Source organism: Carlito syrichta, unplaced genomic scaffold, assembly GCF_000164805.1.
Source record: "Carlito syrichta isolate Samal-C Ts95f unplaced genomic scaffold, Tarsius_syrichta-2.0.1 Scaffold312501, whole genome shotgun sequence".
NCBI lineage: Eukaryota > Metazoa > Chordata > Mammalia > Primates > Tarsiidae > Carlito > Carlito syrichta.
In genome coordinates this window covers 241,139-250,484 of record NW_007256597.1, presented here as the reverse complement: position 1 = coordinate 250,484, position 9,346 = coordinate 241,139, and positions in this window count along the sequence as shown.

The window sequence follows — 9,346 nt, the reverse complement described above, 5'->3', positions numbered from 1 at the left end:
CGACCTGCTGGGCTCAGGTGATTCTTCCACCTCCACCTTCCAAGTAGCTGGAAGCACACCACCATGCCCAGCTAATTTTTAAAAAATTATTTTTAATTTTAAAGATATGGGGTACAATTCAGGGCTAGGTATACAAATGTTCATTATGCAGGTATCCTTGTTGATGAGGTGTGTCCCTCACCCCTCCTCAGATTCCCATTACTGCCAATCCCACCACCATCTCCAGGCTAAGTTTTTTTTTATAGAGATGAAGTCTCACCAAGTTGCCCAGGTTGGTCTCTAACCCCTGGACTCAGGCAATCTTCTCACCTCGGCCTCCCAAAGTGCTGGAATTACAGGCTTGAGCCATCGTGCTGGCCCATATATGTCTTTTTATCCATGGTTCCTGGTTTATAACTCTCATAACCCTTGTCAGTCTTTTGATGTCATGTGGGGTGTGTCCGGCCTCAGGAAACAGAATCTTTCTGACCTTTGTCTGCCCTTCTTTTGCTTGCCCCAGGGCAGAACATTAATCTTACCCTGTCTTTCTGATTGTGGACCACCATAAGACCCTCCCCAGAGAGGGTCCTGCCTTCTACCCTAGGAGAAGGAATACTGGCGTCATAAAGCTTCCATAAAAAAATCAAGAATACTGAGTTGGGAGAGTTTCTAGATAGCTTACTGGTTATCTAGAGGTTACTGGAGAACGGCATGCCCAGGGAGGGCATGGAAGCTCCACACCCCTTCCCGCATACCTTGCCCTGTGCATTCCGCCCTCCTTTGCGATATCCTTTGTGATAAACCAATAAACATGTTTCTCTGAGTTCTGTGAGCCACTCCTGCAAATTAATCAAACCCAAGGAGAGGGGTCACGGGAAACCCAACTTAAAGCCACTCAGCTAGAAGTTCCAGAGGCTCAGACGTATGACTAGTGTCTGGGCGTGGGGAACAGTCTTGGAGACTGAGTCCTCATCCTGTGGGATCTGACATTATCTCCAGGTAAACAGCGTCAGAGTTGAATCAGAGGACGCCCAGCTAATGTCTGCTGTTTGGTGGTGGGGAAAACCCTCCCCATATTGGGTCAAATAAGTCCTCTGTGTTGATGATTGTTGAGATGCAATAAATGTGAGGAAAAACATGATTTGAGTGTTTTTCTGAGACACAAGGATTATCAATTCTCAAAGGGTAATGAACAATTTTCAATACAATATGTACATAGTATATTTATCAAACTCTTCTCTTGATGAACACTAAAAAGCCCCATGAATTAGAAAAGTAAAAACATTTTTATTGACCTAAAGATACAGTGATTTTAGAAAAGCAAAACAGTTGATATTGTTTTCAATTATTATCACAGCAAGATGCCTGTGAAATTCACATAATTGAATTGAGTAGTACTGTTGATGACTCTTCAGATATGTACAAATCCAGTCATATACTCTAAAATTTGCAGAGGCAAATTGATTTAATGTGCTTTATTCACTTTCAAAGTTTAACAGTGGGCTGTATCTCAGTTGAATAAAACATCCAATATACTCTAATTTAAATTTTGCCCATCAAAAAATACTTTTAATTCTGAAAGCATTCCTATCATTGTTATAGTGTTGTGGTTGTATTAGTCATTTCTTAGACAGGAGGACATTAGCTGCATCCATTACCAGCTGAATGATTTGGACTCAAAGACAAGAATAAAGCACACTCAACTTAGACAACTGAATATCAAACTTTGTAACGGTGGCCTGCTTAGGTTGGACAAAAGACCCTTGGTTCTATCTACCCTAACTGTTCTTCCTGTCCAGAATCACGCAAATTCAGAGACATTATGAAGTATTGCTCCATATTCTGTCTACTGTTAAATCGATATGTATGGAGGATTATATGTACAGCAAGTTCCCTACAGATGAAACTTCAAGTTGGAAACTTTCAAAGATGCAAATGTGCATTCTCATTTCCAGTTATATATGATAGTTCACGTGTCTGGTGTACATTGTCACGTGCGTGCACCCTCTACAAGTGATTGTGCTTTTGTGCTCCTTACTGTATAGTACTGTATAAAGTACAGTAGTTCAATATTTTTATTCCAAGCCCAGAATGCCCAGAAGCAAGTGGGCAGTGACATAGCTGGTACTATATAGCTAATTGTATTAGTTGGGTACCTAGGCTAACTTTGTTGGACTTATGAACAAATTGGATTCATGAACATCCTCTCAGAACAAAACTCATTTGTATGTAGGGGACTTACTGTGTGTCTGATTAGTAATAGAATATGAATGATTTGTGTGTGACCTCTAATGAGCAGCTTCTGTGTGATCTTAAAAACAAAAATCAGGTTGGGTGCAGTGGTTCAAGTCTGTAATCCCAGCACTTTGGAAGGCCGAGGTGAGAGGATCGCCTGAGTTCGGGGATTTGAGACCAGCCTGGGCAACTTGACAGGACCTCATCTCTACAATAAATAAAAAAATTAGCCAGGCATGGTAGCGCGCACCTATAGTTCCGGCTACCTGGAAGGCTGAGGCGGAAGGATCACCTGAGCCCAGCACGTTATGGTTGTGGTGGCTGTGAGCGTGCCACTGCACTCCAGCCTGGGCAACAGAGTGAGATTCCAACTCAAAAAAAAAAAAAAAAATGTGAGTCAGAGACAAACCAAAGGGAAGTCTTGTAACTTTGGATCAGTTTGAGGTCCAGTCATGGGTTACTCACTGCAGCCAATTAGCTGTTCGAACAATAAAAGATATGTATAAAGTACAATAACCTCCCTATCTGGACAAACTTAGGAGAATTCAGACCCAGTTGAAGGTGTGGTTATGGCCCATAGGATAGAAGAGAAGTTGCCGGGTTACTCGGGACAAAGCTGATCCCCAGTCACCAGGTAAGCAGGAAGCAACCTTCCAGGGTACTGGCCTGTCTAGGCTGCTGGGAGACACAGAGAGAGAACTGAAGCACCAATGTGGTTGTGAGACCTGGCACTCATGATGTCAGGGCCACAGGCAAGCTGAGGCTGACGGGCGGCCACCCAGTGAGAGTGGGATGTTGCCACAGATGCTGTTGTGACCAGGAGACAGAAAGGTCTCCCTCTGAAGTGACCCATGCACTCCTGTGTACTGCTTGGGCCAGCATGGCTCTGGGAAGTTGCATGGGATGAAGGTTGGTTGGCCGACTCACTAGATGTCCAGCCCCTGGGACCTTGGCCCTGAAGAAAGGGTGGGAACAAAAGCCTGGGCTAGGGTGCAGGTCAGCACTGTCTGAGATTCCTCGTCACACCACCACTGCCTGAATCAAGAGCTGCAGAAAACAGTGCCCCAATGTGGAGAAAGTTGTCCTGTAGACACCTAGCAAAGAGTCAAGCAGTAGAGGAAGGAAGTCATTTTCCAAAAACCAATCAAAAGCACCAGTGAAGCTGGGCATAGTGGCTCATGCCTGTAATCCCAGAACCTTGGGAGGGCAAGTCAGGAGAATGGCTTGAGTCTATGAGTTCAAGGCCAACCTGAGCAATACCACGAGACCTCATCTCTACAAAAGTCAAAAAAACAAGTGGGACGTGGTGACATGAACCTGTATTTCCAGATACTCAGGAAGCTTAGGCAGAAGGATCGCCCAAGCCCAGGAGGTCGAGCCTGCAGTGAACCAAAAATGTGCCACCGCACCCCACCCTGGGTGACACAGAGACTCTGATTCAGAACAAACACAAAGCACCACTGAAACTCTCCCTCTTGGAATGTCTTTCTAGCAACCTTCACCAATAAAGCTTAACATTGTGCCGACTGTCAAAGAAAGCATGTTTAAAGGACTCAGCTACATTTGCACAGATCATGTTGGAAAAGGATAAATTTGAAGTTGAAAGGCAATACACTGATAACTTCCACAACATTGTATTTATTTACATCCCAAAATGTAATGGTTTAAAACAACCACCATTTTATTTTCTCTAAGAAATCTTGGGTCAGTGGTCTCAGGCCTCTAAAGTAATTGACCAAACTATAAGCAGAGTTGTTGAACTTCATATTTGCTGAATATATAAAACAGTTTGATGTGCATTCTGACTTCTTAAGTCAAAAGTAATATGCTCATGTAAATTCATTATTTTTTAGTATTTCTACAAATTAGATACCTTTTTGATGGGCAAATCTTTGCCTTTTTGTTTCTAGGAACTAAGGTGACTCAAGCAAGTCATTTTGAATTACATAATTATTTTTCTTATGAAACTGTCTTCACTAAGGACAGTAAGTCAGTTATGTGTGTGTGTGTGTGTGTGTGTGTGTGTGTGTGTGTGTGTGTGTATGCATATATATATATGCTCCTGGCCACCACAGCCTCGGCCTGCTGGGCTCCGGCAATCCTTCCAAGTAACCAGAACTACAGGCACATGCTACCATGTCCGGATAATTTTTTATTTATTGTGGAGATGAGGTCTACGCCAAGTTGCCCGGGCTGGTCTTGAACCCGCAGACTCAGGCAATCCATTTGCCTTGGCCTCCCAAAGTGCTGAGATTACAGGCTGAGCCATCGACCCCGGCCTATATTTTTGCATTAGAATATAATTTTATTTAGGACTGATCCAGTATAAAGTTTGCATTCAACCTAGGAAATTAATTCCCCACATAGGAGAAAGATGTCCAGTCTTCCACTAGAAAAATAATCTTCTAAATTTTCTTGTATCATCTTAGACACCCTGAAATTATGACTTTCCTATCTGCTGAGTGTCAGAATAAAGTTAATTCAACTTTTTTCCTCCGCACTTGGCCTTTTTGGAGGGAGACTTTGTTTCACACCTGTCTGTTCATGACTTGGCCACTAGGTGGTGCACTAGTTAAACGTTACCTCCACCTCACTGGGCTGCTTTGCAGTCTCACTTTGCACCTGAAAAATGCCAACTTTATATCTTGTACCAAGAGCCCAATTTCATTGATTTTGAAATAATGTTATTTATTCTGACATTTGCTTCACATGGAACTCTACTGTCTTTTAAATCGGATAAACAGTGTTACATATTGTCCTACAATGAAGTAAGCTGCTTAAAATGAGCTCCTTGCCCATGGAGGTATGCAGCAGAGACTGAACAGACACTTGGCAGACAATTTGGAAACAAGTTGACATTTGGACTCTAAATACCTTCATGTGTATTTTCTGAAAACAAGAGCCTTCTCTTACATAACCGGAGTACAGTGATCCATACTGTTGTCTTACTCAGGAGTTGGCAAACTATGGTCTGAGAGCCAAATCCTGCCTACCATCTGTTTTTGTAGGGCCTACCAGGTAAGAATGCTTTTGGGTAGTTAAGAACTTCTTTTTCTTTTCTGTTCCTTTTTTCCCCGAGGTTGAGTGTCACTCTATCACTCAGGCAGGACTGCAGTGGCATGATCACAGCTCACTGCAACCTTCGGGCCATCCTTCCACCTCTACCTCCTGAGTATTTGAGACTTCAAGTGCATGCCCCCATGCCTGGCTAATTTTTTTGTTTTGTTTTTGAGTTGGAGTCTCACTCTGTCGCCCAGACTTGTGTGCAGTAGCCGCTCCCAGCCACCGCAGCCTCGCCTGCTGGGCTCCGGCGATCCTTCCGCCTCAGCCTTCCAAGTAGCTGGAACTACAGGCGCGCTACCACGCCTGGCTAATTTTTTGATTTATTGTAGAGATGAGGTCTCGCCTGCCCAGGCGGGTCTCGAACCTGCGGGCTCAGGCAATCCACTCACCTCAGCCTCCCAAAGGCGCGGGATTACAGGCTGAGCCACCAAGCCCGGCTTTTTTTTTTTTTTTTTATAGAGACGGCGGTCTTGCTATGTTGCTTGGGCTGGTCTCCAGCTACTGGGCTCAAACAATCCTCTCGTCTGAGTTTCCCAAAGTGCAGGGATTGCAGGCGTGAGTCGCTACAGCCTGGGCTGTTAAGAACTACTTAGTGTGATATGAGATTCAAATTTGTGTCCGTAATTTAGATTTTTTAGAACACAGTACATTGGTTGACATGTTATCTGAGCTGACTTTTGTGCTGCAAATGCAGATTTGACTACTTGGGACAGAGATCTTCTGAAGTTCTCTCATTGCTCAGTCCACAGAGACTAGAGAAAGAAAGATCCCGGGTCTAATCTACAAACTTTATCAAATCATGCCCATTGTCCCACTAATGTCCTTTATTTGGCCTAAATTCCAACCCAGTTACTTAACTTTTGTGGTTCTCAGTTTCCACCTTTGTGAAATTAAAATAATAATGATCTTATCCCATTAGATTTTTGTGAAGATTTAGTGAGCTTATTCAATAAATCTCTTAGAACAATGCTTGGCATATAGAATAAGCACCACACTAAGTGTTGGTTATTGTTATTACCTGAATTTTAGTTTTACATTTCATTTTAAATATATATATTTCTTAAATAAGTGATACACTCAGTACAAAACTTAAATAGTAAAGAAGAGAATGTTGTGTGAAGTAAGAGTTTTATTCTCTCCAGTGGCAACTGCTTTGGAAAATTTTAAACAGCTACATAGTACTGCGTGGTGTTTAATCAGTGCCCCATTGATGGGCTTTTAGATGGTTCTCAGTCTTTTGCTATTTCAGTTCCAAAAATATTCATGTGTTTGTGTATAGAATGAATTCAAGGTGGAACGCTCAAGTCAAAGGGCATGAACATCTTTATTTTTGAGAGTTATTGCCAAATTTCCCCTCTCAGAGATTGTTCCAATGTATAGTTTTACTAGCAATAGATGAGGGCACATGTTTCTTTCAAATGTGAAGTTATTATTTTAGGAGTCTGACAAAGTACTAGGTGAAAATTGGTAGCTCACTTTAATTTGAACTTATATGTCTCATTATTGAAGATGAACATCATTTTCTGTTAGGCATCAGTCAAGTTTCTTCTGTGAACACTCTGTTCATATTCTTTGACCAATCTTTAAGAACAATTGGACATGTTCATATGATTTACACATTTTAGAGATTAAGAAAATTACTCTGTGATGTGAGCTATAAACATTTTTCACCCAAATTGTCAATTGTCTTTCAAATTTGTTTATGATTATTTTCTCAATCATTTGGGCTTTAATATAAAGATAAAGAACACTAAATAGGTAGAGAATGGGCAATTTCAAATTAGCACAAAGTTCTTGGCTGGTAAAATGTCTTCACTTACTGGCAGGCAGTGGGGTAGAGTGCAGCGAACTGGGCTTTAGGCTTGGATAAGATAAGCCTGGTTTTGGTTTGAGTCTTCCACGCACTGGTAGAACTGGTGACTTTTCTGAACCTGTTTCCTTATATGTTCAATGGGAAATGAGGGTGGCAGAATATGCTACCCTAAAATATGTCTCTCTCACATAAGGATTATTTTGAGCTGAGGGCACTTGAAAAAACAAATGCAGCCAGGCTCGGTGGCTCAACCTGTAATCCCACACCTTTGGGAGGCTGAGGTGCATGGATTGCCTGATCCCGTGGGTTCGAGACCCGCCTGGGCAACTTGGCAAGACCTCATCTCTACAATAAATCAAAAATTAGCCGGGCGTGGTAGCGCGCGCCTGTAGTTCCAGCTACTTGGAAGGCTGAGGCAGAAGAATTGCAGGAGCCCAGCAGGTCGAGGCTGCGGTGGCCGGGAACAGCCACTGCACTCCAGTCTGGGTGACAGAGTGAGACTCCAACTAAAAAAAAAAAAAAAAAAAAAGCAAATGCAAGGAGAAGCTTTCTCTGAAATCCCTTTATTTGCAGATTTCTCCAAAAGGAACTCAATTGTCACCAAGAGTCTTATCAACCAGGGAAGATTAACTCTCACCACAAAAGAGGAACAAAGCCAGGCTCGGTGGCTCAGCCTGTAATCCCAGCACTTTGGGAGACCAAGGCGAGTGGATTGTCTGAGCCCGTGGGCTCAAGACCAGCCCGGGCAACTTGGCAAGACTTCCTCTCTATAATAAAATAAAAAATAGCCAGGCATGGTAGCGCACGCCTGTAGTTCCGGCTATTTGGGAGACTGAGATGGAAGGATCCCCGGAGCCCAGCAGGTGGACACTGGGGTGGCCGTGTGTGTGCATGCCATTGCACTCCAGTCTGGGCGACCAAGTGAAACTCTGAATTAAAAAAAAAAAAGGAGGAACAAGGAGTTAACACCACACCCAGACAAACTCCATCACAAACTGTTAATGGGGTTCAGGACGTGCTACCCCAAAATATGGTATTTGGGCATTTGAGAAAACAGGTTATAAAACCTAGGAGGTTCACTCTGACCTTCTCCCACCTTTCTCCCTTGTGGTAGATCATAAAAGAATTCTCTGACCTTCCTTTGAAGTAGGTCATAAGACCCTATTCCAGAGGTGCCCTCCCCATACCTGTTCCTGTCTCTGAAGACTCAGGGACACCAAGAAGAATCAGAACAAACAGTCCTTCGAAATTCCCTTTAGTAGATCACACCTTTTTTTTGTTCAGTCATACTCTGCCATTGTCCACGTCTTCATCAAAATTGGCATTAAAAAATGCACAGATTTGCTTATTTTGTTAGGTCTTCATTTGTTGTAAATGCTAAGTAATTTTTATGTATTTCGAATAAAAACTCATCATATAATCTTTATTGTTTCAAACAGTTTCAGCAGTCATGTCAAACTTCAATTAAGGTTTAAATATAGTGAACTTTATATTTCAATCAAAATAAAGTTCTGATACCTTCTAATTATAGAGGAAATAGATCTGAAATAGAAATAATGTATTCATAGAAATTGTATTCAATCATTTATGTTTGAAAAACTATTGTCTTTGATAATAAGAACAAATGTAGCATCAAGTAAATAACAGCAGTTAAACTCAAAAGAGATCAATCAAAATTACTCTGAAAAAGAGAAAACACAGATGCCCTGCTGTGTTTGGGGATATCCAGGGTTGTTTGCTGCCACCTGAATCAAGCCTGCAGGTGCCCTGGACCTCTGAACTCTGACAGCTTAATCCTCCTCCTTCCCCAGGACCTAATGATCCAGGGGAAACCCTGATATTTTAGGGTCTCTAATCAGGACAGTATGTGGAACAGGACAGTATTACGTCCACTCAGGAAAAGCTGGAATGTAAACTCTGCTTCAGAGCTGTGATCAGTTTCTTAGCTTGCTGAGTTTTCTCTCAGAAAACAGAGATGACAACCAGCGTTCTCATGCTTATTTTTCTGTCTTTGAAGGAAGGAAGTCGTTCTTTTTGGCATCTTCTGGTAGTAGACTCACTTCTGATATTTCCAGTTGGTTTTCATGTACTTTGGGAGGTCTCTTTACATCTCAGTGGTAAACTCCCTCCTCAAATGATTTTCTCCAAAGTTACATCATGTTCCTGATGTAGTTAAAGTGGGATTTAAGGTTTCAGGTGAAGTTTTTTGAATCTCACTTCCAAAGTGTGAAATTTTAGAGTGTAAATATGCTTATT